The following is a 24,737-nucleotide window of genomic DNA, read 5'->3' on the forward strand; positions in this document are numbered from 1 at the left end:
ACACATCAATTCTAAAAACTTTAAACCTTGAAATATTTATAATGTGATTATATGCCACTGTAAAACAAAGTAGAATGGTCTCACAGAGAATGAAATATAATTCTATGTACATTAAAACTTTACCAATTGAAAAATTTCCAAATGTCATTTTCTAGTAGATTCTCTTTTAGTTTTCTTCAGTTTACTTCTCTTCCTCTGAGACCTGTTTGGTTTTATTGTTTTTTCAGTTCCATGTTTTTTTTCTCCTTGGATTTCTTTTTCATTTGGTTTAGAGCTGTGGTCTTCAAAATGAGACATCCATACACGTTAAAGGGGATGCACAAAGTAATTTTAGGGGGTGTCAGAATATATTGTAAATTATTTGTTAATTTTTATCTGATTAAATTTCATACAAAAAAGTTTAGATTTCATTGGGTTCAGAATGTCTTATTGAATAATTCTCAATAAAGACTGGCAAACTTTTCAAATATTTGCTGTCTGAAAATATCCTTTATTTGGTTCACATTCTTGAATAAATTTGAGTATGGAATTCTAAGTTAAATTTTTTTTCCTTATAAATCTTAAAAGCATTTATTCTATGTCTTAATAGCATCCAGATTTCAATGTGACTTGTTGCTTTGTAGATAACATGGTGAAACTCTGAACAGTGTTACCAGGATGTGTCTAGGTATAGACAGTGTTTCATGAAACATTCTTGGTACTTGGTAAGATGAACTTGTGTCTTCCTTTGGATCATGGTAATCGTCTTCTCTTTTTCCTACTCCCCTTTATATGTCCCTATTTTTCCTGTTTATATCTCCTCCAGGAGCACCTGTGAGGTGAATATTGGATCTCTTCAACCTGATCTCCAGGTCTCTAGTTTCTCTTATTTCCTACATTCTTTGTGTTTTTTTGTCTCCTCAAAAGTAGTCTTTATCCTTCGACTTATGCATCACTTATGACTTTGTTGTTCTCATTCCACCAACTGAATTTAGAAGAATTCTTTTTCTAGCCAGTTTTTCAAAGCGGCTTATTGTTGTTTTACTCAAGTATACTCTAGGATAATTTTTTTTTTTGTAATGTAGATTTATTTTTAAGAGACAGGATGAGTGGGGGAGGGGCAGATAGAGAGGGAAACACAGAATCCAAAGCAGGCTCCAGGCCCCGAGCTGTCAGCATAGAGCCTGACATGGGGCTCGAACTCGTGAGCTGCAAGATCACTACTTGAGCCAAAGTTAGACGCTTAACTGACTGAATCACCCAGGTGCCCCTAGGGGAAATTTTTTTGAGTGACCATGCTGCTCCCTGTATTCTCCCATTTCTACCCGAGTTATTTTGCTTTGTTTTTCAGTTTTGGATCTTTCCCCAAATGTCTGTTGGTTTCCATTAATATTTTGGGATGAAGAACTAAGTTACTAGTTCTTAACTAGTAAGAACTAAGTTACTAGTGTCTGGCTGGCATGGTTTTCCCTGAAGTGCATAGGTCTTTTTCCCACCAGGCTTCTTCCCTGAATGGAAAGGCTGTGGATGCATTCGGTGTAAGTGGGCAAAGCGTTTCAACATTACCTACTTATCTGTAGGTTGTATGGGTAGGTTGGGGACCCCCCGCCCCCCACATCAAAGTAAGGAGGGCTTTATTTTGTGTGGTCGAGTATTTAATTTCTGTTAGGTATCATCTCTTCTTCCTGTCCCATTCCTAATGTCTCTTAGGATATTCAGAGTTAGTCCAGTTTGTGTCCAATTTGTTTCTTAAGCACTTGATAACTCTTATAAAGAATGTACCCAGACAGGTGGCCAACTTCCTTTAGAGAGCAATTCTTCGACTTTGGCATGATGGTAAAAGCCACAGTTGCCAGCCTTGGGAAAGGGGAGGGTCCCAGCTGTCTCAGCTAGCCCAAATATTGTTTCTAAAATAATTAACCTTATGATTGCCCCTTGGCCTTTTCCTGCCCTTTGTATTTGATGAAAGGTCAGTTCTTCTTTGGGCCCCTTTCAAAGAACTGTGAATACCTCTAGTGTCTGGGACTGTTATTTTCTCCCTTAATTTCTCCACTAATCTCTTCCCACCTAATTTATTTTTTTTGCTAATTTATTCCCATTCATGTGCTTTGAATTTCTCAAAATGTCTGATCTACTGATACCACCCTTATTTTCGAGCCCTGTTGAGGCTTTCTTCTTTTGTAAGAACTTGTCTCATTGATAAATTAGAAAATAAAAGAGACATAAATGTGCTCACTTCTCTGCCTAGAACCATATTCTGTTTTCAAAGTTTCATCTTGGGTGGATATATATGATCCAGGTGCAATATATGGGTGTAATATATGATCCAGGTATTTAGAAATTAGAAAATTGATAGAAGGCTACATACCTTTCACATGAGTTTCGAAGACGGAATATCCCTTTTGTTATAGGTTTTTTAAACCAGTCTTTTTGTTTGTTTGTTTGTTTTTCCTTCTGTTACTAACACACAAGAAAGGATATCTTTAGGAATTTAGTATAAGCTTAGGCTCACATCAAGGCTGGTATTGCCATATTTTAGCATTAAAATCTTGGGCAGGTTTCATAGCGTTTTTGCACCCTAGTTTACTCATCTGTAACATTGGCAGAGGCAGTTACTGGCTTATTGAGTTATTTTGGGGGTCAAATTAGATAAATAGTTTGACATGTGGAAAGTCTTTACAAAATATGTGTTCTTGCCACTATTAAATTGCTTCTATTAGGAAAAAGTTATACATTTTATTTTTTTTATTTTTTTGTTTGTTTTGAGAGAGAGAGAGAGAGAGAGAGTATACAAGTGGGGGAGGGGCAGAGAGTGGGAGAAAGAGAATCCCAAGCAGGCTTCATCCACGCTGTCTGTGCAGAGCCCAATGCAGGGCTTGAACTCACTAACCGTGATACTGTGACCCGAGCCAAAATCTAGAGTCAGACAATTAACTGACTGAGCCGCTCAGGCACCCTAAAAGTTACACATTTTAAATAGCACTTTCCTTATAGAACAGGTAAGTTTCCAAAATGTTGACAATGAAGTGGATTATTAGAAAACATTTTTACATGATTCTCTTTGTAATACTGAAGATTTGTTTGCAGAGAAAAATCCCTTTGTTAATTGAAAACTTTTAGTGAAGTTTGTTAGTGGTATTCTAGTATCCGTATGAAGCATACTTGCAGGGGTTTGGCTGCTAGAGAGTCTTGTTCCTTCTTAGGAAATACTTACTGGAATAGTAGAGCTCTGCATTATTGTGCTCATGGGAAGCCAATAAATAACACTCATCTAATTGTCTCATTTTTCTCTGTGCCCACATCTGTAAAACTATAATAAACATGATGTGTATTTTTTTGGCCTTTTTGAATATGTTTGCAATTCTACCTCTGCCCCCCCCCCCCCCCCACCCCCTTCCTGTAGCTCAAACTCTTAAATTGTTTAAGAATCCAACTTGTGGGGCACCTGGGTGGCTCAGTCAGTTAAGTGTCCGACTCTTGGTTTCAGCTCAGGTCATGATCTCATGGTTTGTGAGTTCGAGCCCCACATCGGGCTCTGTGCTCACAGCATAAGCCTGCCTGGAATTCTCTCTCTCCCCCTCTCTCTGCCCCTCCTCTGCACTCTGTCTCTCAAAATAAATAAAACTTAAAAAAAATTTTTTTTTAACCCAACTTCTTATTCTGTCACTGACATAAACCCCCTCGATCATTGAATTAAGTCTGTTTTCAAAACTACAAACCTTGATAGCATTCATAATTTCTCAAAATCTTGCTACTTACAGTTTTGCTATTCCAACTTCTTATATCTTAGTTTTCCCTGCTTTAAAACTTGGTCTGAATGAAATCAAACAGCATTTCTGGCTTTTTTTTGTCTTAACATTATGTCTGTGAGATTCATCCATGCTGCAGTCTCATTGCTGTATAGATTTGCACTATGTGAACGTACCACATTTTATCCATTCTATTGTTGACGGACATTTGGGTCTTTTAAAAAGTTTTTGTCTGTCACAAGAGCTTTATTGCTTTATTTTTGTATTTATATCTAGAGTCCACCTGTGAACATTCTTGTACAATCTTTTGATGAACATTAGAATATATACACAGGAGTGGAATTGATGGGTTATAAACTATTCATTTGTTTAGCTTTAATACTGTAAACATTTTTCAATGTGGTTATGCTAATTTATACTTTCACTGCCAGTGTAATTTTTAAAACTCAGTTCTCCTTATCTACCAACATTTATTGTATTGTCTTTTAAAATTTTAGCCATTCTGTTGCTTGAATAGCAGTATTACATTGTTGTTTTAATGTATTTGATAACTAATGAAGTTGAACACCTTTTCATGTTTATTGACCTTCTGAATATTCTCTTCCTTCCCCTGCTTTACTTGTTGTGCTGTATTTAAGTATTTGACCAATCTTTCTGTTCATTTGCCTGCATTTTTTTTCTGATTCATAGGAATTCCCTATGATTCTGGATATAAGTCCTGTATTAGACTTAATTTTTCCCCTCAAAAGCTTTATTGTTTTACTTTCATATTTATATCTGAAGTGTATGTGGAATTGGTCATTGTATATGATGTAGGAGGCAGGATTTTATTTTTCTGTATAACTATCCACTTGACACAGCACCATTTATTAAAAGACCTTTCTTTATTGAAGTTCATTATTACCTTTGTCATAAATGAACTAGCTAAATGCAGGTGCGTTAGTTTCTGGACTCTTTATTTTCTTCCATTGGTAAGTTTCTCTGTTTTTGCCCAAGTACTGCTCTTTGTCTTAATTTCAGTGGCTATATTTTAAGTCTTGATATTTTTTTTTTTGTTATCCATATCATTTTACTGAAAATATTTTATGTTCTCTTTTTGTGTTATGGCTTGTAATACATGCCTTACATCTTTAAAATGATTCATATATACAGTTATTAAATAATTACACATACATTAGTGGCCAGAACCCAAATGTTGTTTTACTGATACTGGACTGTGATTCCTAAAATTTGGATATCATTGTGCCTTTTTATTTATTTATTTATTTTTTTAAATTTACATCCAAATTAATTACCATATAGTGCAACAATGATTTCAGGAGTAGGTTCCTTAATGCCCTTTACCCATTTAACCCATCCCCCCTCCCACAACCCCTCCAGTAACCGTCTGTTCTCCATATTTAAGAGTCTCTTATGTTTTGTCCCCCTCCCTGTTTTTATATTATTTTTGCTTCCCTTCCCTTATGTTCATCTGTTGAGTGTGTTAAAGTCCTCATATGAGTGAAGTCATAAGATATTTGTCTTTCTCTGACTAATTTCGCTTAGCATTATACCCTCTAGTTCCATCCACATAGTTGCAAATGGCAAGATTTCATTCTTTTTGATTGCCGAGTAATACTCCATTGTATATATATACCACATCTTCTTTATCCAGTCATCCATTGATGGGCACTTGGGCTCTTTCCATACTTTGGCTATTATTCATAGTGCTGCTCTAAACATTGGGGCGCATGTGTCCCTTCGAAACAGCATACCTGTATCCCTTGGATAAATACCTAGTAGTGCAATTGCTGGGTCATAGGGTAGTTCTATTTTTAATTTTTTGAGGAACCTCAATACTGTTTTCCAGATTGGCTGCACCAGTTTTGCATTCCCACCAGCAATGCAAAAGAAATTCTGTTTCTCTGCATCCTCGCCAACATCTGTTGTTGCCAGAATTGTTAATGTTAGCCATTCTGACATATGTAAGGTGGTATCTCATTGTGGTTTTGATTTGTAGTTCCCTGATGATGAGTGATGTTGAGCATTTCTTCATATGTCAGTTGGCCATCTGGATGTTTTCTTTGGAGAAGTGTCTATTCATGTCTTTGCTCATTTCTTCACTGGATTGTTTTTTGGGGTGTTGAGTTTGCTAAGTTCTTTATAGGTTTTGGATACTAACCCTTTATCTGATATGTCGTTTGCAAATCTCTTCTCCCACTCCATTGGTTGCCTTTTAGTTTTGCTGATGGTTTCCTTCGCTGTGCAGAAGCTTTTTATTTTGTTGAGCTCCCAATAGTTCATTTTTGCTTTTGTTTCCTTTGCCTCCAGAGACATGTTGAGTAAGAAGTTGCTGCAGCCAAGATCTAAGTCTTGATATTTTATACTTAGGTTTTATAGTTAGGTCTTGGTGTTCTATATTTGATCTACTTATAGTCATTCAGCTTGGTTGTTCTTTCAAAATTGTTTTGGGTGTTCTTGACTCTTTTTCATTTCCATATAAATTTTTAGAATTCACCTGCCAGTTTCCACAAAGAGCACTATTAGTATTTTGATTTTGATTACATTGATTTTATTTGTCAATCTGGGGAGAATTCTTCACAAGATTGAATTTTCCATTTCATGAACCTAAGCTTATTCCTCCATTAATTTAGCTTATCTTTACCCTTTCATACCATTTTGTACTTTCACTGTAGGGATTGTGAGCATCCTTAATTAGGTTTATTTCTAGGAGAAGTGGATTTTTTTAATTATACTATAAATGTCATCTTTTAACATTTTATTTTCTGATTGTTGCTAACATATATAAATAATATAGATTTTTATATGTTGACCTTGTGTGCAACAACTTGGGCAAATTGCTTATTAATTCCATTACTTTGTACACAATCATGTTATCATTGAATGATGATCATTTTCTTTTCTTTTTCTTGCCTGAAGGTACTGGCTAGAGCTTCTAGTACAGTGCTGAATGAAAGCACTGAAAGTGGTCCCTTATATCATCTCAGTGGGAACTCTTACTGTAGGCATGTAGATGTGCATTTTAAGACACTTGTAAAATTAAGAAAGTTTTTTATTCCTAGTGTAAAGAGTTTTTGTCCTGAATGGGTATTGAATTTTATCAAACACATTTTCTGCATTTATCAAGGTGGTTTTTCCTCTTTGTTACAGGGTGATTACATTAATAGATTCTAATGTTAATCTTCTTTGTATTACTCAAATAAAACTCCATTGGTCATGAAATAGTATACTTTTTATGCAGTGCTAGGTTTGATTTATTGCTGGTTTGCTTAGGATTCTTACATCTGTGTTCCTGAGAGATTTTCATCTTCCTTTCTTTTAATGTGCTTGACAGGTTTTGCTATAAAAGTTGACACTGGTTTCATCAAACAAACTGTGAAGTTTGTTTTTGTCTCCTATTCTGTGGTAGAGCTTATGCAGTGAAGCCATCTGTGTAAGTTTTCCTTGTGATAGTGTTTTTAATAATGAATTTAATTTTAATCAAGATAGGACTATTTATGATTTTCTCATATTGTGTGTCAGTTTTGTAAGTTATGTTTTTCAAGTAATTGTCTTATTTCATTTGAATTATCAATTAAATTGCTGTAACATTGGGGTGCATCTGATTCTTGATTTCAGCTCAGGTCATGATTTCCCAGTTTGTGAGTTTGAGCCCCACATCAGGCTCTGTGCTGTCAGCTTGGGATTTTTTCTCTACCTCTCTCTGCTCCTCTCCAGTCTTTCAAAATAAATAAATTAATTAAAACCATAAAAAATTAAATTGTTGTAACATTTTCATGATAGCCTCATCATTTAGGGCATCATTTTGGTGTTATAAATTTGTGTCCTCTCTCTTTGCCCTGATTAGTTTGACTAAAGCTATTAATTTTACTATTTTTTCAAGAGCCAGCTTTTGGCTTTGTATTTTCTCGTGTGTGTGTGTGTGTGTGTGTGTGTGTGTGTGTGTGTGTGTGTTTGTGTCTCAGTCATTGGTTTCTGCTCATACCTTATTATTTTTTCTGCTTTCTTTGGGTTTGACTTTTTTTCTAGCTTCTATAAGATGGAAACTTAAGGCACTGATTTTCAGCTTTCCTTTTCTGGTATAGTCATGAAAGGCTATAAATTTCCTAAGCATCCATGTTAACTATAAATTATAAGTATGGAAATTTCTTATCTTTAATATTAAGTTCAAAATATTTTCTAATTCCCATTATGATTTCTGTTTTCATGAATAGATTTGGAAAGCTATTTACTTTCTGGAGACTTAGGTATTTTCTACTTATCTTCTCCCAATTGATATTAATTTAATTTTACTATGATTAAGATTTATACTGTGAATGATTTCAGCAGCCTGAAATTTGTTTGCGAGGCTTTCTTTATCCTGCAATAATAACATGGTTAGGGTTGGTGAATGTTTTCTCTGCAGTTGAGAAGAATTTTCATTCTTTTGCTGTTGGGTGCCATGTTCTCTTTTTGTACATGTATGTAAATATGTTGTTAAGGTCGTTCTTTCACTTGTTGAGAGAATTAACATCTATGATTTTTGGAAGCAATCCTATTATATACAGACACACTTAGCATTATGTTTCTGTGATTGACCTTTTTTGTCTTTTTATTACTTTCCTTTTTATCTCTCCTAATGCTTCTTGCTTTAAAGTCTATTTTGTCTGATCCTAGTATAGTTGTACCTGCTTTGTTTTGGATAGGATTTATAAGGTATACATTTTCCCATTCTTTCAGTTTAAACCTTTCAGTACCCTTGTGTTTATATCTCTGCAAAAAGCAAATAATGGCATATTTTTCTTTCTTCACACAGCTTCCCATAATGTTAACACTATATTAAGCCCCATATTAAACAGCAATTAAATGTAAATGCTTTGTTATTATATTGAATAAAATAGCAATGTTATTAAAATGAGAAATTAATATTGGTATAATATACTCGTAACTAACTGAAGACTTGAATCATATTTGTACCAGTATTCCTACCACTTCTTTTTACCACTTTTTTTTTCTTTTTTTTTTTTTTTAATTTTTTTCAATGTTTTTTATTTATTTTTGGGACAGAGAGAGACAGAGCATGAACGGGGGAGGGGCAGAGAGAGAGGGAGACACAGAATCGGAAACAGGCTCCAGGCTCTGAGCCATCAGCCCAGAGCCTGACGCGGGGCTCGAACTCCCGGACCGCGAGATCGTGACCTGGCTGAAGTCAGACACTTAACCGACTGCGCCACCCAGGCGCCCCTCTTTTTACCATTCTAAGATGTGGCATTGCACTTAGTTAAGTCTTTGAGTATTTATTTAATCCAGTCTGATAATTGGCATAGGTAACCTATTTACATATAAATGTAATTATTTATATCATTATCTACCATCTTACTATTTCTTTTCTGTATTTTTCCCACTTTTTGTTGTTTACCATATGTTTAGTTGAGCTGACTTGCTTTTCTTTTAGTGGTTACCCTAATGATTACCCGTTGACTTACTACAACTAATACCAGTACTTATGCTTACCATTTCCCCAAGAATTCTAGAGCCTTAGAACACTTTTTATTCTATTTATCCTCATGTCTTTTACATTATTGTTGTCATACATTTTAATTGTACATATATTTAATTCCTAAAAGACATTATAATTACTGTTGCTGACCAGTTTTGAAAAATTTTCAGTTATCTTTTCAAATGTCGTAGATTCACTCAAATATATGTTAGACTTTCACTGTGTCTCACATTTGTCCTAGGTCCTTTTTGTATTTTCCATAAATTTTTTTCTTGTGCTTCAGTGCAAGTACCTTTTATTGCTCTTTTAAAAGTTTTCTAGTCCTATCTTTTGCTGTTTTGTCTGCTGTCAAACTAACATATTAAGTTGTTTTCCAGTCCTAGAATTTCCGCTTGACTGTTTCTTAGGGAATTGAGATAAAGCTGTTATTTTCATCTACTTTCTCCCATCTTTCAGCCTAGCTTTCCAGGCCTTCCAAATGAGAATTTAATGTTCTTACTCAGGTCCCTTTCTCTGGCTGATCCTGAACTCTAATCCTTATCTCTTCAGCCGTATAAAATATCTGAAAACTTTGCTGTGCTTTTTGGAAGCTTTTTTTCTTGGCTTCCTGCTCCATGCAAGGTCACCATTTGGCAGAAATTTTAAAGGTCACTCTTCATCAGGGTCTTAGCCCCTCCAGTATCCTATTTTTATCTCCTGCCCACAAGGAGAACAGAATCTTTGCAGATACTTCCTTCCCTTGGCAGCAGCCCCTGGCCTGGGCAAAGCCTGGATTCTCACTGTGCATTGTGGCTAGATTGAGCAAGTACTCTCAGAAAAAAAAAAAAAAAAAAAAAAAATGTAGCTAGGATCTGTCAGTTTGCCTTTAGATTATTCCCTCTTCTCTGGAATGTTGGGATCCCCTGTCCTGATTGCTTGAGCAGTTCTAGATGTCTTTAAATAGATATTTTATTTTTATTTCAAGTTTTCTATTTAACGTTTATTTATTTTTTTGGGACAGAGAGAGACAGAGCATGAACGGGGGAGGGGCAGAGAGAGAGGGAGACACAGAATCGGAAACAGGCTCCAGGCTCCGAGCCACCAGCCCAGAGCCCGACGTGGGGCTCGAACTCACGGACCGCGAGATCGTGACCTGGCTGAAGTCGGCCGCTTAACCGACTGCGCCACCCAGGCGCCCCTCAGTTTTCTATTTAACAGCAGAACTTAAGTTACTTGCCAGGTATTCCATTATCCTCAGAAGCAGAAGACCTGTGATAGTCTTTAAGTACCTTTTATATATGTTAATTATTTGTTTTGGTTATTACTTCCTTTACCACCACTGCCCTTACCCCCACTTACTCTCAGATGTCACTTGTGAAGTTTTCATTATTATATGTCTATTCTGGTATTCAGTTTGTACTAAGTGTAAGCCTACACCCCCATCCCCCCACCCACACACACACTTTATTTTATTCTTACAAACCATAGGGAAATGAGGTACTATAATCCTTTAATAGAGAAAGGACCAATGTCTGTAAAGTCATGTAAGAATACATGACAAAACACTGATTTACACTGGTCTCAGTGTAGAATGCTTGGTATAAGATCTGTACTGTAGTTTATATAGTCTTCCTATTATTTATTCACTTCCTTTGGAATCGAGCTCAGGGTCTATCTTCTGGATATTCTTCCTGCCCTGCTTCATTATTACTTTATAGGTTACTCTGTCATATTACCATATTGGAAGTAGGCTAGCATGTATCTTTCTCTCCTACTATATTATTATCTTCTCCAGAGTAGAGACTATATGTTATTTATCTTTGTAGTTCAAAGCCCATTAGAGTGCATGATATATCTAAGCATATAATAAATGCTTATTTCATTCCCATGAAGTCATCATATGCTTAATTCAAAGAGATTTAAGAAATTTATGAAACATGTATTGTTAGTTTATCATTTTTATAAATATTTATTACTGTAATTATTCTTCCTGATAGTTTTAGCAAAATTGTTGAACACGGTATATTGTTATATATTAGCTCATCTCCTTTCATTTTGTAATCATAATCATCATATATATAAAATTGCTTTGGGGGCACCTGGGTGGCTCAGTCATTTTAGGCATCCAGCTCTTGATTTGGGCTCAGGTCATGGTCTCAGGACCCTGAGATTGAGCTGAGCATGGTGGGGCCTGCTTAAGATTCTCTTCCTCTTTCTCTGCTCCTTGGCCCTCTAAAAAATTTTTAAAAAATAATAAAATAGCTTTGGCCATTTCAGACAGTATTTTCAGTTATAACTTCATGAAGCAGCTCAGATAACTTTTAGCATAGATAGGTAGTATTTGACAGTTGAATGATTTACATTTTGTTGAGGAATTAATTAAAATGCTAGATGATTAATATCACAAAGTGGCATCTCATTAACATGGTAGTCACATTTTATAACTGAATAGAATTTTGATAATATTCTTCAGTGATTTTTTTAAAAAAGAACAACTCTACTTTGCTGTTTAATTTATTTATTTCATTGGTGGAAACTTGATAGCTAACACACTAGGAATACTGCCTAATTGAAGACAATTCTTAAAAAAAATAAAAACCTTACTTTTTCTTTTAAGAATCCTTAAAAACAATCTGTTTAGTATTTTATTATCTAATAATGGCTAGTTTAGACTCAGCAGTTATAGAAGAAATTTTATAATTATTTACTTTTTAATCAAAAAGAAATGTATATGTGGATATGGACATGTGTTGCATATTTTTTTTAATGAGGTAAAATTCAGATAATATAAAACTCAGTGTTTTAAGTTTTGAAGTATATAGTTCATTGGTGTTTAGTACATTCGTGATGGTTTGCAACTATCACCACTGACTGGTTCCAGAACTTTTATTACTTCAGAAGGAAAGTAATACCCACTGAGTACTGAACTCCCCAGTACCCCCTCCTTCCAGCCCTGGCAACCACTACTCTACTTTCTGTCTGTATATATTTGCCTATTTTGGATATTTTACATAAATGAAATCGTACAGTGTGTGTGGCCTTTTGTGTCTGGTTTTTTGCACTTAGCATGGTATTTGTGGTTCATTCATGTTGTAGTATATATCAGTACTTCCTCACTTTTTATGAACACGAAATGAATAATTTTGTGTTCAGTACCATATTGTCTTGATGACTACAGCTTTGTAATAGAGCTTAAAGTCCCGAATGGTGATGCCTCCAGCATTGCTTTTCCATTTCAAGATTGCTTTGGCTATTTGGGGTCTTTTGTGGTACCATACAAACTTTATGATTGTTCTAGCTCTGCAAAAAATGCTGTTGATATTTTGATAAAGAGTGCATTAAATGTGTAGATTGCTTGGGAGTATAGACATTAGCAATACTTGTTCTTCCAATCCATGAGCCCATTGGAATGTTTTTCCATTCTTTGTGTCATCTTCAGTTTCTTTCATAAATGTTTTGTAGTTTTCAGAGTACAGATCTTTCACCTCTTTGGTTAGGTTTATTCCTACATACCTTATGGTTTTTCGTACAACTGTAAAAGGGATCAGTTCCTTGAGTTCTCTTTCTGCTGCTTCATTATTGATTTATAGAAATGCAATGGTTTTCTGTACGTTGATTTTATATCCTACTTTGTTCTAGCAGTTCTTTGGTTCAAGGTAATGCTGACCACATAGAATGAGTTTGGAAGTTTTTCTTCCATTTTTATTTTTTGGAACAGTTTGAGAAGGATAGGTATTAATTCTTCTTTAAATGTCTGGTAGAATTCCCCTGGGAAGACATCTGGCCCTGGTGTTTTGTTTGTTGTGACAGTTTTTTTTTCGTTTTCTGTGCTGTTTATTTATCTGTTCAGATTTCTCTTTCTTTCTGTTTCAGTTTGTGTAGTTTGTGAGTTTCTAGGAATTTGGCCATTTCTTCCAAATTGCAGTTTGTTGGCATCCAATTTTTCATAATATTCTTTTATAATTGTGTTTCTGTGTGTTGGTTGTGATCTCTCCACTTTCATTTTTATTTATTTTTTCCATATTTATTAGGGTCCTTTCTCTTTTCTTTTTGATAGGTCTGGCTCAGGGTTTATCAATTTTGTTCTTTCAAAGAACCACCAGCTCTTAGTTTTGTTGATCTGTTTTACTGGTCTTTTTTATTGTTGTTTCTATATCATTTATTTCTGCTCTGATCTTTATTATATCCCTTCTTCTGCTGGCTTTAGGCTTTATTTGATGTTCCTTTTCTACCTGCTTTAGGTATAAGGTTAGGTTGTATATTTGAGACTTTCTTGCTTCTTGAGGTAGGCCTGTATTACTATGTGCTTCCTTTTTTTGACCACTTTGGTCACATCCCAAAGGTTTTGGACTGTCGCGTTTTTATTTTCATTTGCTTCCATGTATTTCTTTATTTCTTCTTTAACTTCCTGATTAATACATTCATTCTTTAGTAGGGTGTTGTTTAATCTCCATGTATTGGTGGTCTTTCCAATTTTTTTCTTGTGGTTGACTTCAAGTTTCATAGTGTTTTGATCTCAAAATATGTGTGGTATGATTTCAGTCTTTTTGTACTTGTTGAAGCCCGATTTCTGATCCAGTCTGTGATCAGTTCTGGAGAATGTTCCATGTGTATACTTGGAAAGAATGTGTATTCTCCTTTAGGATGACAGTTCTGAATATGTCTGTTAAGTCCGTTTGGTCCAATGTCTGTCAAGCCATTGTTTACCTGTTGATTTTTTGCTTAGATGATCTGTCTATTGTTGTAAGTGGGGTGTTAGAGGCTCCTACTATTATTATTGTCAATGAGCTTTTTTATGTTTGTTATTAACTGATTTATATATTTAAATACTTCCAAGTTGGGGTGTAAATATTTACAATTGCTAGATCTTCTTTGTTGGATAGACCTGTTTATTTTGATATAGTACCCTTCTTCTCTTGTTACATTCTTTGGTTTAAAATCTGGTTTGAAAGAAGTATGGCTACTCTGGCTTTCTTTTGACATCCATTTGCATGATAGATGTTTCTCCATCCTGTCTCTTCCAACCTGCAGGTGTCTTTAGGTTTAAAATGCTCTTGTAGGTGCCATATAGATGGGTTCGTTTTTTTAGCCATTTTGATACCCTTTGTCTTTTGATTGGAGCATTTAGTCCATTGATATTTAGTGAATTTAGTTCCATTGAATTTAGTGCCATTGTATTACTTGTAAAATCAGTGGTTCTGGAGATTTTCTCTGTTCCTTGCTATCTTTTTTTGCTTCCCCCCTCCCTCCCAGAAAAAAAATCCCCGTTAATATTTCTTGCAAGGCTAATTTAGTAGTTATGAGCTCCTTTAGTTTTTGTTTTTTGGGGAAACTCTTTATCTCTCCTACTTGGTGAAAAAGTATTCTTAGCTGTATATGTTTCCCATTCAGCACGTTGAATATATTATGCCACTCCCTTCTGGCCCTGCTATGTTTCTGTGGAGAGATCTGCTGCTAACCTTATTTGTCTTCCCTTGTAGATGGGGATTTCTTTTCCCTTGCTGCTTTCAGGATTCTTTCCTTATCTCTGTACCTTGCAGATTTTACTACCATATGTCTTGGTTTGGGTCTGCTTTTGTTGCTTTTAATGGGAATTCTCAGTGCCTCTTGGATTTGGTGTCTCTTTCCTTCCCCAGATTAAGGGAAGTTTTCAGCTCTAAGTAGCTCAAATAAGCCTTCTGCCTGCCCCTTTTTCTCTCTATTCTCCTGGGACTCCTATGATTTGAATGTTAGTACACTTTATGGAGTCGCTGAGTTCCCTAAGTCTATATTTGTGATCCAGTATTTTTCTTTCCTTCTTCTTTCCAGCTTCATTATTTTCCATAATTTTATCTTCTGTATCACTTATTCGTTCTGCTGCTTCCTCCATCTTTGTGGTCATTACATCCAGTCAGTTTTACATCTCAGAGAATGTTTTTATTTCAGTCTGACTAGTTTTTAGGTCTTTTATCTCTGTGGTAAGTGACTCCATGGTGTTTTCTATGCTTTTCTCAAGCTCAGCTAGTATCCTTAACAATTGTTTTATATTCTGGTTCAGGCATATTACTTATATCTGTTTTGATTAGATTTCTGACCATGATCTGTTTTTCTTTCTTTTGGGATGAGTTCCTCTGTCTTGGCATTCATCCTAGGCCTCTGTCTTCTGTGTGTTAGAAAAGGCTGTTATGTTTCCTGCTTCTGAGAGCAATGGTTATATTAAGTCATAGGCTGTTCAGGGCCTGGCACTTTAGGAAGTGTTTCTGGTATATGCTGTGTACACTCTGCTGCTGTGTTTTGGCTGTTCTTTCCCTCAGGTCAGTCTTCTACAGAGTTTCTCCTTGCCTGCAGTGGGAAGTATTTGGACCTTGTCTAGTATTTGGTGAGTTTTAACTTGGTGTGTTATGGTCTGCTTGTTAAAATAGGCTAGATCCTATTTTCCCTAGAGCTGAAGCTTTGCAGCACGGTATGGTCAGTAGACTTGGTGCATTGGAGGTTTGTGCTGGTCTTCTGGGGGGAGGGGCCTGTTGCTGCTTTGACCCTCAGGTACACTTGCCCTAGTTCAGAAACACCTGCAGAGCGCAGTGGGGCGGGGCTTGGTGTATGACACCAAAACATCCGCTGTGGCACTGTGCTGCTCACTGAAATCCATCCCTGCTGATGGCAGGGGATAAAAATGGCGTTAGCCAGATCTCTCATCACCAGAGAGGGTATTTCATGCCTGCCACTGTTCAGGAAGCCCTCAGAGATGAACAAACAATCTCTCCTTTCCTTGCTTGTCCTAGGCATCCCTCAGATCCCTCTCTTCACACTGTGTCTGAGCCCTCTGCGTACCTGCAGTGCACTCCTCCTGTGTTTTATCCCAGGGACGTTGGCTGGGTTTCAAAACTCCAAACCTTACAGACTGGTGTTGATCATCTAGGGGAGGATGTTGCCACACTGTGGCTGGTGCTGGGTTGTCCCAGAAGGGCAGTCACATGAACGTGCAGGGGCTTGGAGCTTACAGTAAAAGCTCAGCAAAAAGCCGGTGTCCAGGTTAGCTGCGATCAGCAGGTGCCTCTGTACCTATCTAATGAATGGGGTAGCTCAATGGTGCCTGCTGGCTTTTGTCCCCGGAGAGGCAGTGCCACCTCTCCTAAACGCACTCCAAGAAAGGGAACTGTCTCACCTAGTATGACCCAGGGAATTCTCAGACCATGCTATCTGTTCCTGGGCCTCTGCCCTCCTCCACAGGAGCACCTCTACAAACACCACATTCTACCCATTGATGGCATAACTTCTAAAACTTCAGACTTTAAGCTCCACTGCTTGTATTGTGATAATTAGCTCCTCTTGTTTTCCCTGTCCGTGGTTTTGGGGAAGTTTTTCTTGTACAGTGTCCTGCTCCCTGTTCTCTCTCTCTCTCTTTTTCTCTCCTTTCTTCCTGATCAGTGCTCACTTTTCTCACAGCACTGGTAATTCTTTCCCACCCCCAAAAATCATGTCTCCTCCCCCGCTACCTTCCACAATTTGGCTTCTTTTCTCCCTCTAGTTGTGCAGTTTTTTTTCCTCTTAGCACTTAGATCAATTTTCTGAGTGTTCAGAATGACTTGATACTTATCTAGCTGTGTTCAGGAGACAAAGCAAGCATAGGGTTCTCTTGCTACTCTGCCATCTTAACTCCTATACTTAATTTCCTTTAATAAGTAAAACTTAGTTTTACACTAAAAATTTTGAAAAGCATGTATGTAATGTGGAAGAAACTTTTATGTATTTACTAATGTGTGTTGATTATCTTGGACTATTCTTTAGTACTTATTTTAGTTTTGCTCTCTCTTCCTGTAAGCATTTCTGCAATAACAAGATTAGGATGTCCTGAATGTCCCGGATGTAGTTGATAGTCTACTGTGGGGTTTTTTTGTTTGTTTTTTTTTGGTTTTTTGTTTGTTTGTTTGTTTGTTTGAGAACTAAAAATAGAATACTGGAAAGAGCACTGAAATGGATATTGGGAGATCTTTTTCTATCTTCTACTATTCATCTAACAGTATAAACTTAGTTTATTTCTCTAGTCCATTTTTCTTGCCTTGCTCCTCCATTTTTCTTGGTCTTACTCCTGGAGAGCTGGACCAGATAGGTATGAGCTGTTTCAGCTCTCTAAACTCAGAAGGGGTAGCTGATTCCATGGAAAGAGTATAGACTGGCTCCAGGTTTCAACCATTTTCTGATTATCTGCAATCTTTAAAGTAATCTTTCTAACCTATCTGGTCATTTTTGCAAGGTACATGATGTCTTGTAAGGACTCACAAATACAGCCTGCTCACCAGCATTCTCATACCCCCATTCCATGACTGCATCATTTATAGGAGTAGTTGGGAAAAAAAAAGCAAAGTCTTTGTAGCCTTTTATTTAGTTGGCTTTCTTTAAATGTTTATTTTGAGAGAGAGTGCATATGTGTGCGTGAGTGGGGGAGGGGCAGAGAAAGTAGGGGAGAGACAGAATCCCAACCAGGCTTCATGCTGTCAGCACAGAGCCTGTCACAGAGCTCAGTCTCACTAACTGCAAGATCATGACCTGAGCTGAAATCAGAGAGTTGGTCGCTTAACCAACTGAGCCACCCAGGTACCTCTAGTTGGCGTTTATATATGAATTATGCTGTGAGTACACTTGAAGAGAGTAATAACTCCTGAAGAGGCATTAAAGAACTTTCTTTTACTCTTCTGGTTTTTTAAATGTATTTATGTTGCTTTAAAAAAAAAAAAAATTTTTTTTTTTTATTTTTGAGAGAAAGAGAGACCAAATGCATGCAGAGGAGAGGCAGAGAGAGAGGGAGACACAGAATCTGAAGCAGGCTCCAGGCTCTGAGCTGTCAGCACAGAGCCACACGACAGGCATGATGAACTCATGAGCCATTGAGATCATGACCTGAGCCAAAGTTGGATGCTCAACCGACCGAGCCACCCAGGCACCCCTATTTATGTATTTTATTAATATTAAATTAGTTGGTCTTCTTATGAAAAGTTAAACATTAAAGGTTACATTAAAATTTTCTTTGACCTACCATCTTCTTGGAACATTTCTCAATCTCTACTACTTGGAAAGTGATACATATACTCACACACATGTTTTCTGTGGGATTGTATGGTATGCAAACAATTGTATTTTCTATTTTTAAAAATATGACTTAAATGTTTTCAATATAAAAATCTCACCACCCAGACATAGACTCTATTAATATTTAGGTGTACACCTTATCAGTGTTGACATTACACTGATAAAGTACAATTAAGCGCATCTATGTGCCAATCTGTTTTTCTTCATGCATGTGTATTAACTCTGTATGCTACTTATATTTATAAAAGTGAGATCCTTTTAGGCATATTTTCATAGGTATATAAAATTATATATTATTAAATGTATTATTAAAAATTTTGTGTACATACACATCCTACAGATCTTGAATACTTTTCCTGTCATTAAGAAAATTTATACTCTTAATAGTTTCATACTTCTCCATGTAGATCATAGAAACATACTGTGTTAATACTTAATTCTCTTTCTCCACAGTTGTAATATTGTGGTAAAATTTCTAGGCTGAATCTGATAAAGAATTTCTTTTGATATTAATGGTAAAATTGTTTCACAAACAGGCATATCAGTAATGTCTGAATCTCTGCAGTTTTGCTGTAGAGATTAATGATTTAAATAATCTTTGACCATACTATAAGTAAAAAATTGTATGTGTTCTTTTTGTATTTTATTGATTACAAATGAGGTTAAATTTTTTTCTTAGCCACCAGAAATGGTATAAATTGTTTTCATGGCCATCAAATAATGCTATAGGTATTTTCAAATTTACAGAATTAGTGGCTTATTAGCATTATTTCCTTCTCTTCTTTTCCAGGAATTTCACCATAAAAAATGAGAAGGGAGATTATTAAAACAACTTTATAATTTATATTCCCACTAGAAACGTATGAGAGTGCCTGTCCTTATATTGTCACAATTTTTTGGATTGTTTTTGCCAGTCTGATAGGTTACAAAATGACTTCTTAATTTTCTTTTAATTTGTATTTCTTCAGTCATGAGTAAAGTTCTTTTTCTGTGAATTATTAGTATTCTTGACTTTTTCTAATTTTCAGGAATTTCTTATGTCACAGGGAAATTAACCCCTCATGTGCTATCATGGAGTGCAAATACTTTATGTTTTTGAAATTGTTTGTAAAGGTTTATCAGCTCTCTTCAGAACCAATTGGCAAAAGCTATTAACTAGGACAGGGCCCTTTCCCATATTTCTAATAGGTAAGTCTGATAATTTTTTCAGTACATTTTTAGTACATTTAGTATGAATTTGTTTAAGAGAAACATCCAGCTCCACTTTCTGCTTCTATTTCCACTCCTAGCCCAGTAGGCAAAAGTGATAGTTTTATCAGTCTGGGGCCAGCCAGGAAAACAGCAGCTTGGCTGCCAGATCAGGTGATTTGATTTTGGTCAGGGAGCAGGAAACCTGTGGTTTTGTCAGTGAAAACTAGCAAACTCAGTGTGAAGGAAGGGGGCAATCTGCAAGGTTTGCTTAACCAGGCAAAGAGAAGAATAAGAAGAAGAAAAAGCCAAGCAGGGACATCAGCATCCAGATGGTATGGTGGCAATAGACACTGCAGTTGAGTCCAGGCAAGTTACTAAAAACAACAACAACAACCCACAGTAACTCAATTCAGAATCCAGAGTTGCTACAGTGTATTAATCAAAATGTCCAGCTTTCAGCCAAAAATTATGAGACAGGAAGCAGGAAACTGTAACACCTATTCGGGGAAAAAAAAGCAGAAGTCAACTAGAACTACATATTGTACAATTGTATTTAGGTATCTAGGTAAGGTCTAACTGTAGAAAACAGATTGCCTAAATTTGGGGGTAGGAAGGATCTCTTGGGATGATGGGTGAATTCTAAAACTGTTTTATATTGATGAGTGCACAGCTGTATAAATTCACTAAAAATCATTCATCTGTAATGGGTGAATTTTGTGATATGTAAATTATACCTTAATAAATGCTCTTAAGTATGTAAGGAGAACTAATATCTTTATTTATTTATTTTTTTAATATATGAAATTTATTGTCAAATTGGTTTCCATACAACACCCAGTGCTCATCCCAAAAGGTGCCTTCCTCAATACCCATCACCCACCCTCCCCTCCCTCCCACCCCCCATCAACCCTCAGTTTGTTCTCAGTTTTTAACAGTCTCTTATGTTTTGGCTCTCTCCCACTCTAACCTCTTTTTTTTTTTTTTTTTTTCCTTCCCTTCCCCCATGGGTTTCTGTTAAGTTTCTTAGGATTCACATAAGAGTGAAACCATATGGTATCTGTCTTTCTCTGTACGGCTTATTTCACTTAGCATCACACTCTCCGGTTCCATCCACGTTGCTACAAAGGGCCATATTTCATTCTTTCTCATTGCCACGTAGTATTCCATTGTGTATATAAACCACAATTTCTTTATCCATTCATCAGTTGATGGACATTTAGGCTCTTTCCATAATTTGGCTATTGTTGAGAGTGCTGCTATGAACATTGGGGTACAAGTGCCCCTATGCATCAGCACTCCTGTATCCCTTGGATAAATTCCTAGCAGTGCTATTGCTGGGTCATAAGGTAGGTCTATTTTTAATTTTCTGAGGAACCTCCACACTGTTTTCCAGAGCTGCTGCACCAATTTGCATTCCCACCACAGTGCAAGAGGGTTCCCGTTTCTCCACATCCTCTCCAGCATCTATAGTCTCCTGATTTGTTCATTTTGGCCACTCTGACTGGCGTGAGGTGATATCTGAGTGTGGTTTTGATTTGTATTTCCCTGATAAGGAGCGACGTTGAACATCTTTTCATGTGCCTGTTGGCCATCGGATGTCTTCTTTAGAGAAGTGTCTTTTCATGTTTTCTGCCCATTTCTTCACTGGGTTATTTGTTTTTCAGGTGTGGAGTTTGGTGAGCTCTTTATAGATTTTGGATACTAGCCCTTTGTCTGATATGTCATTTGCAAATATCTTTTCCCATTCCGTTGGTTGCCTTTTAGTTTTGTTGGTTGTTTCCTTTGCTGTGCAGAAGCTTTTTATCTTCATAAGGTCCCAGTAATTCACTTTTGCTTTTAATTCCCTTGCCTTTGGGGATGTGTCGAGTAAGAGATTGCTACGGCTGAGGTCAGAGAGGTCTTTTCCTGCTTTCTCCTCTAAGGTTTTGATGGTTTCCTGTCTCACATTCAGGTCCTTTATCCATTTTGAGCTTATTTTTGTGAATGGTGTGAGAAGGTGGTCTAGTTTCAACCTTCTGCCTGTTGCTGTCCAGTTCTCCCAGCACCATTTATTAAAGAGACTGTCTTTTTTCCATTGGATGTTCTTTCCTGCTTTGTCAAAGATGAGTTGGCCATACGTTTGTGGGTCTAGTTCTGGGGTTTCTATTCTATTCCATTGGTCTATGTGTCTGTTATTGTGCCAATACCATGCTGTCTTGATGATGACAGCTTTGTAGTAGAGGCTAAAGTCTGGGATTGTGATGCCTCCTGCTTTGGTCTTCTTCAAAATTACTTTGGCTATCTGGGGCCTTTTGTGGTTCCATATGAATTTTAGAATTGCTTGTTCTAGTTTCGAGAAGAATGCTGGTGCAATTTTGATTGGGATGGCATTGAATGTGTAGATAGCTTTGGGTAGTATTGACATTTTGACAATATTTATTCTTCCAATCCATGAGCAGGGAATGTCTTTCCATTTCTTTATATCTTCTTCAATTACCTTCATAAGCTTTCTATAGTTTTCAGCATACAGATCTTTTACATCTTTGGTTAGATTTATTCCTAGGTATTTTATGCTTCTTGGTGCAATTATGAATGGGATCAGTTTCTTTATTTGTCTTTCTGTTGCTTCATTGTTAGTGTATAAGAATGCAACTGATTTCTGTACATTGATTTTGTATCCTGCAACTTTGCTGAATTCATGTATCAGTTCTAGCAGACTTTTGGTGGAGTCTATCGGATTTTCCATGTATAATATCATGTCATCTGCAAAAAGCGAAAGCTTGACTTCATCTTTGCCAATCTTGATGCCTTTGATTTCCTTTTGTTGTCTGATTGCTGATGCTAGAACTTCCAGCACTATGTTAAACAACAGCGGTGAGAGTGGACATCCCTGTCGTGTTCCAGATCTCAGGGGGAAAGCTCTCAGTTTTTCCCCATTGAGGATGATATTAGCCATGGACTTTTCATAAATGGCTTTTATGATCTTTAAGTATGTTCCTTCTATCCCGACTTTCTCAAGGGTTTTTATTAAGAAAGGGTGCTGGATTTTGTCAAAGGCCTTTTCTGCATCGATTGACAGGATCATATGGTTCTTCTCTTTTTTTTGTTAATGTGATGTATCACATTGATTGATTTGCGAATGTTGAACCAGCCCTGCATCCCAGGAATGAATCCCACTTGATCATGGTGAATAATTCTTTTTATATGCCATTGAATTCGATTTGCTAGTATCTTATTGAGAGTTTTTGCATCCATATTCATCAGGGATATTGGCCTGTAGTTCTCTTTTTTTACTGGATCTCTGTCTGGTTTAGGAATCAAAGTAATACTGGCTTCATAGAATGAGTCTGGAAGTTTTCCTTCCCTTTCTATTTCTTGGAATAGCTTGAGAAGGATAGGTATTATCTCTGCTTTAAACGTCTGGTAGAACTCCCCTGGGAAGCCATCTGGTCCTGGACTCTTATTTGTTGGGAGATTTTTGATAACCGATTCAATTTCTTCGCTGGTTATGGGTCTGTTCAAGCTTTCTATTTCCTCCTGATTGAGTTTTGGAAGAGTGTGGGTGTTTAGGAATTTGTCCATTTCTTCCAGGTTGTCTAATTTGTTGGCATATAATTTTTCATAGTATTCCCTGATAATTGTTTGTATCTCTGAGGGATTGGTTGTAATAATTCCATTTTCATTCATGATTTTATCTATTTGGGTCATCTCCCTTTTCCTTTTGAGAAGCCTGGCTAGAGGTTTGTCAATTTTGTTTATTTTTTCAAAAAACCAACTCTTGGTTTCGTTGATCTGCTCTACAGTTTTTTTAGATTCTATATTGTTTATTTCTGCTCTGATCTTTATTATTTCTCTTCTTCTGCTGGGTTTAGGCTGCCTTTGCTGTTCTGCTTCTATTTCCTTTAGGTGTGCTGTTAGATTTTGTATTTGGGATTTTTCTTGTTTCTTGAGATAGGCCTGGATTGCAATGTATTTTCCTCTCAGGACTGCCTTTGCTGCGTCCCAAAGCGTTTGGATTGTTGTATTTTCATTTTCGTTTGTTTCCATATATTTTTTAATTTCTTCTCTAATTGCCTGGTTGACCCATTCATTGTATGTGAGGAACTTACATAAATATACATACATTTGGGTGAGTGTGTTAGTATAAATGCCATAATTTAAAAAGGAAATTACAGGGGTGCCTGGGTGGCTCAGTCGGTTAAGCATATGACTTCAGCTCAGGTCATGCCTACTTCGGCTCAGGGGGCATGATCTCACTGTACTTGAGTTCAAGTTCTGAATCCGGCTCTGTGCTGGCAGTTCAGAGCCTGAAGCCTGCTTCGGACACTCTCTCTCTCTCTCTCTCTCTCTCTCTCTCTCTCTCTCTCTCTCCCTCTCTCCCTCCCCCCTTCTCTCCTCTCCCCCACCCCCTCTGCCTCCTCCTCCCCCACTCATGGTGTGTCTCTCTCACAAAAATAAACATTCAAAAAAAATTTTTAAAGAGAAATTACATAAACAGTCTAATCATAAAGGATTAGTTTTAAAACTGTTCCATTTGAAGTATTTTCACTCTAATTCTGATCTTACTGTCTAAATTATACTGAAAAATCCATCAGTGACATCAACCACATTGGACTCCTTCCTTTTCCTGAAATTTGATCAAATTCTTTCCTGAACTAGGGCCTTGGCGTTGGCTGTTCTTTCTACTCTCTGATAGACACCTTTCCTTGATGTGTCAGCTGTTTTTTATCTTTTAGTTCTCAACTCAAATATCTACCCTTCAGAGCCGACTTAACTGATTTTCTCAGTACCTAATTGAAGAATTTTCAGCTGTTGCATAACAATTGCTTTTCCTGTTTCTTTGTTTCCTTTTAGTTTCATTTACTATAATTTATTGTCTTATTTATTTACTAGTTTATGTTTTTGCCGCAACATGTTTCCTGTGCTTGAAGAACATATTATAAATAGTAGTTACCAGTGGATGAATGAATTACAATTAATTTGTCAGGTTTTCTTCCTTTTAAACTAAACTTTGAGTCATTGAAGTTGGTAGTTTTTTTCCCCCACAAACCTGACTTTTCATTTGAATCAGCTGTTTCTTAATCTGAGGGTCAGATGAATGTCACCCTTTCATATATAGATTTCCAATTATTTCATAATTTTACTTAATATTTTATTCACTTATTTTGTTACTGTGTTCTAAAAGCTTTTTTTTGCATGTCTCTGCAGTTTTAAAACATTATAGCTTTGTTGTACATGTTCAGAGGTTTAAAAATCAGAGCTTAGCATCATAGTGGAGGTTTTTTGTCTCTTTTTACTTTTGATTCATCTGTCTT

At 36.5% G+C, this 24,737-nt stretch overlaps 1 protein-coding gene across 5 annotated transcripts in view; it reads left to right on the forward strand.

Annotated features, from left to right (window-relative positions):
- The window catches only part of SPOPL (speckle type BTB/POZ protein like), an 81,416-nt gene that overhangs the window by 26,479 nt on the left and 30,200 nt on the right, over positions 1–24,737 (forward strand). The gene's annotated exons all lie outside the window — the stretch shown is intronic.

Source organism: Puma concolor, chromosome C1 (genome assembly GCF_028749965.1).
Source record: "Puma concolor isolate L17-30 chromosome C1, mPumCon1.1.hap2, whole genome shotgun sequence".
Classification (NCBI taxonomy): Eukaryota; Metazoa; Chordata; class Mammalia; order Carnivora; family Felidae; genus Puma; species Puma concolor.